Consider the following 5,441-nt stretch of genomic DNA (forward strand, 5'->3'; position numbering starts at 1 on the left):
CAATAGTTCAGATGAAGTGACTCAACCAGAGTGGAGTACCCCACAAAGGAAGAGCACTATCAAATGAACCTCGTCCGGCTTGTGGTACATCACATTGCCAAGCACATGTTAACCTAACATGAAGGAGGCAACATGAGACCACACTAATCCTAGGTGTATACTCGGGCCTGGGTTTTAGCCCCACTCAGAACACCCACCCCAAACAGAGGAACCACCTGCACAGAGGACGGCAACATGATAGTATGATGCATGCAAGTATTTATGCAAATATATACACAGTCAGAATAATAAATGTAATAAATAGAGCGGCACAAGCAACCTAAACTATCCTAGAACGCTAGGAGAGACTCGCTTAGGGAAGATGGACCAGCACAGGTCAACATCATGAATCCCCAGCAGAGTCGCCAGTTGTCGCATCCGCGAAAAACAACCGGCGGGCTGAAACAAAAACAACACAGAGCCGCCACCGTGCGTTATTTATCCCAAAAGAGGGAAAGGAAACGCTCAGAGTAAACCTGGGAAAAGCATGGTCTCGCGACCAAAGAGAAAGGGTACGGGAGTCAGTTATGCGAAGGGAAGGTATTAGCACCCCTACGCATTTGTAGTACTCTACGGGATCCACGCTCTAAAAGAAAGAAAAGGTTGCTAAAACAAACATCATACACACACACCGAAGACAACACAGGTGGGGGGAAGAGGAAGAGGGCTAGCTAGGACATCGTGTCCTATGCCTACGTATCTCGTCTGAAACGAGAATCAGAGCTGCCGTAGTTCGGCTTACGCACGCCAAACAAACACACGCACAACAACAGGCAAACCTGGAACCCGAACGCCAATCGCTGGACTTACATCAGCTTCCGAACCGAACAAACACAATAAGGATACGGACAGCCAATCGCTGGGCTTACATCCATATCCTGACACACAAAAGGGTTAAGAAGCAAACACACACAAAAAGAAAAAAAAGTGACCGGAGAGACCTCGCACGGTCTCCTGCCTACGTACCTCATCTGGTATGAGGATCAGGGCGACGTAGTTCCCCTGGATGGGAAAGAAATTCTAACTAGATACAAAGGGAGACACACTACTAGGGAGCTGTACTCGAGCCTAGATGTTATCATGCATCATTGCCCTATGTTATGGTTCTCTATCTACTTGCACAACAGCAAGCTAATCCTAACCAGGAAGAAGCAAAGCATGCAAGCATAAACAAAGCAAAGCAAACATTTTAAATAGCACACACTATATCCAGTCAAAGTGGGCTCAAACAACGGGTTAGACCGCCAAGGCAAGTCATCTGTACAAAGGTGGTGTTAGCTCTTAACCCTGACATTGAGAGTCAGGGTAAAGCTGATGAAAGGTGAGTGAAGATTAGACTCCACAGCTCTTATCCCTGGCCAGGGAGAGCTTCAGACAAAGGAGCGTGGGTCCAGAAAGTGGGAACCCTTCTACACTCAAGACTCTGACTCGACTGTACAACTGTACAAGATCTTGGGTTAATGTCCCAATGCATCAACACAGTGGTGTGAGCAAAGGGGCGACTCAACAAGAATAGCGGGAGATAGATTGCATATCTCTCTTATCCGCCAATTGCCTTAATCAAGGTCTTTTCCTTCTTGGGGACAAAGTTAAACAATCACAAACATCGCCTCTTAAGGAGGACTTCAGACAGTTGCCTGGCTAAATAACAAGCCAGGTCTTCCAGACTACATGGAGACAAGAGAGTCTACCTCAATTGGTTTATACAACCAAGCAGCAGCACAAAGCAAGTTCAAAGATGAACTGTTAGCGACTAAAGTACCTGAAATCAATCTAATTCAGTCAGTATACCAATCACAGAGTCAAAACAAACAGTATAAAACCCAACAGACAATGTGCCATCAAACAATGCAATGTGCAAAGCACAATCAACTCAAGTGAGCCAAGCATAAGCTCAAAGCAAGTGAGCCAAGCATCCTACAAAACACACAAGTTAGTTCACAACAATTAACCAAATCAAACTCAATTAACTTGAAGCAATCTCCTTAAGGCATTTGCATCTCAACCTGAAAAGTCAAACTCAAATATGAGAAACAAGACCACTAGGACAAGCCTAGGGTCAAAAGGAGATGAAAAATCCAAAACAGCAAGTGAAAATTATCCAAAACCACAATCAAACAATTTAGAAACAAATCCAATTGTTCCCAAGCTCATATCATTCATTATCATCATTTCATGAAAGAAAAGGCATCAAACATGCAATTTGCAACCTCAAAGGACCAAACAGAATGATCACAACCAAATCAACATCAAAACATTTCAATAAATTCCACAAAAATTCAAGTCTAAACAGAACACATTCAATGAATAGCATATCAAATTTCAGCTTATTTGGATCAAGGGAAGTAGGTCAATGAAAATCAAAAAGTCCAGACAAATTCAAGCAAGCCAACACAAGGCATCAAAACAAGCATCAACTCCCATCAATCATAAAACAGTGACAAAACACGATAAATGAATGGGATCAAAACCACAATGACCTATAATGTGTCCAGAATTCACATGTCAAATTTCACACCCATCCAATTAATGACCAGAATTTCACAAATCAAATGCCAACATGTGTCACAAAAAATCACCAAATGACCAAGCAAGGGGAAAAATTCCAATAAAATAGGAAATGCCATCAATAAATCCATAAATATTCACATGTATTCTCAACATCCATATGCTCAATCATGCAAAAATTCAACTCAATCCAATGTCCCTAAGCACATCAAATAAAATCATGAAATTCACCAAGCATGGTGTGACACAAATTGTCACACCTCTAATCAAAAATTCATATCTCATCAACCAGGGATCCAAAAATTTCAAACTATACATCAAAATCACCAGCAAAGAGTCCATAATAGGCATGTAAAATTTTAAGCATTTCTATGGAAGCATCATCATTTTATGAGTGAAATGGCATGGTATACACAAATTGGACACATTCAAACAATCCCTAGGCATTTTATTTTTCCACATGTGCACAAAAATAATAAAAATCACCATAAAAAACTACACATCACAAGGAGAATAATGCAAAAAGTCTCATCAAATTTGGACAAAAAATGAATCACTTATGAATTTTTGAAGATCATGAATCAAAATGAAATGAAAAATGAAAAAGAAAATGAAATGAAATGAAATTAAATGATTTAATGGCAATTTCGTAATTCTGAGAAGCGAAGCCAAAACGTTGCCGTTTCATTTTAAACGTTGGCGCTATGCTATTGGTTCAAACGCGCGGTAAACACCAATTCAAACGCAGGCAAGGCAATTACGAATCAAACAGCTTCTCCAAACGCGTTTTTGAAGCATTCATCCACAGAAAATTCCAGAAAATCAACATGCAAAAATCTCAACCAAATTCATCGTGCCATACATCAATGTGTTCGTCTTTCAACCTAGATCATGGATATGGCAAGCATTTGACCTAACTCTAAACATATCAACCGGATCGAGCGAAAAAAGGTTTCACATCCAAACTTCTAATCAAGATATCTCACTCGATTCTCAACCAAATTCAAAACCACAAGTTGCATGCTACTCTACGTTAGGAGATTTATCAAAGCCATGTCATGATTTGAGCAATTAAGGAGATCGAAAATTTACCTTGTGATGATGGCAGATGTTGAATCGTGCTCTTCAAGGTCCAAAATGTGAAAACAGATGAAGCTCAATGATGTGGAAGTTGATTGGAATACGTGCCTCAGCTCAATTGTGCTCCAGATCGAAAAATCAACAAAATGCCATGGATGAGGGAGATTGCAACAGTCACGATTCTGCAATGCTATGGCCTTGATCTTGTGAAACAGTCCTTCACCAACACTTGTAGAGGATAGATCCAACAAGAATGAGCGAAATTGATGAAGAATTCAATGAGAAATGATGAAAAAAGTGTAGAAAAATTTGAGAGAATTGAGAGGTTTTTGGAGGGAAAGTTGGTTAGATCTGAAAATGTGAAGTGTGATTATGATTTTCTGTTACAATTAACACTTTATACCATGCCTTAATCCACTTGCTAATCCAAATTAACAAAATCAAATGAAATTAGCAAAATGCATTTTCAAGTGAAATGGCCAATATGTCCTTTTGCAAATTAGGCAATGTAACAGTAGAAACCAGTGCAAACAAGTTCTAAATGTCATTTGGAATGTGTTGAGATGAGTTTGGTATGCAAAAGCTATGTATTCCACAAAATCACCTTTTTTCCCACCAATTTTCAAATAGTTCACTTGAAAAATGACATTTTGCCATGATGATTTTTGATGAAATATGATGATGCATCATGAAAGTACATGTAAAATGTGGTTTGCTCAAAGAAAGATCACCCAATTTGGCCATTCCATGTGAAAGTTATGCCACTTTGAATTTAGGCATTTTTGGAAAATGATTTGATCATAACTTGCCAACCACACATGAGAAATTCATGCTCTTGGACTTTTTGGAAAGGTGAGAGCAAGATCTACAACTTTCATGTTGGACAAAATTTCATTTGAAGCATTTTTGGACATGTAATTTTGAGGTGAAAAACTTTCCATTTTTGGAAACTTTCAATTATAGGTCACTTTCTATTTTTGGAAAGTTTCCATCTGACTTTATTTTCTTCATTCTTGATCTTTGAAATGTCAAATGAAACTTGTCTAGACATGAATGAAGTGTCTCTTACTCTCTCCCACCTCCAAATCCATCATTTTAAGCCCAGTTGACCACAGTTGACTTTTTCAATTGATAGAAGAATTTGGCTATGCACTGATCCACTTGAGCCTCAAACTCCTGATGAAATGGCTCAAAAATGAAACCCTAGCTTCCATGAGCTCAATATAATCACATGATGATCCCCATATTCATTGTAGACCTCATCTCCTTGCCAAGCCCTGATTGGCCCAATGCAGATGATTAGGGTTGACCAGTGGTCAAAACCCTAATCTCAAAGTATCTGATCAATCTCTTGAATCTCTTGGATGATAACAAGACCATGATGATGATGATGTATCATTTCAACCAAGATGAAGACCAATCTCCTTGAGAATCAAGAAACCCTAATTTGAACCACCACATCCTCAGATGGCTAATGATCAATCCATTCAAAAAACCTCAACTGGCATACATCAACCTTTTTTATCTTCTGATCAAGACTTAGGAGGATGACTTGCTCAATGTAGCCACATGTTATGCAATATGCAATGACTAATGACCTACAAATGATATGTAAAAATGCAAAGCTAGTCCCAAGAGAGGAGGGCAAATTTTGAGGTGTTACACCTTCCGCTATAGTGTTGATGTTGTGGAAGATGGGAAAGAAGTGCCTTTGCGTTCCTCCTCCGTTGTAAATATTGCTGATGTAAGTGGTCTGACTCGCAGTGGTCGTGTGTTTTCTGCACCTTCCAAGCCTCAAACCAATGCTGATTTTT

The sequence above is a fragment of the Lathyrus oleraceus genome, chromosome 5, assembly GCF_024323335.1.
Source record: "Lathyrus oleraceus cultivar Zhongwan6 chromosome 5, CAAS_Psat_ZW6_1.0, whole genome shotgun sequence".
Taxonomy (NCBI): domain Eukaryota; kingdom Viridiplantae; phylum Streptophyta; class Magnoliopsida; order Fabales; family Fabaceae; genus Lathyrus; species Lathyrus oleraceus.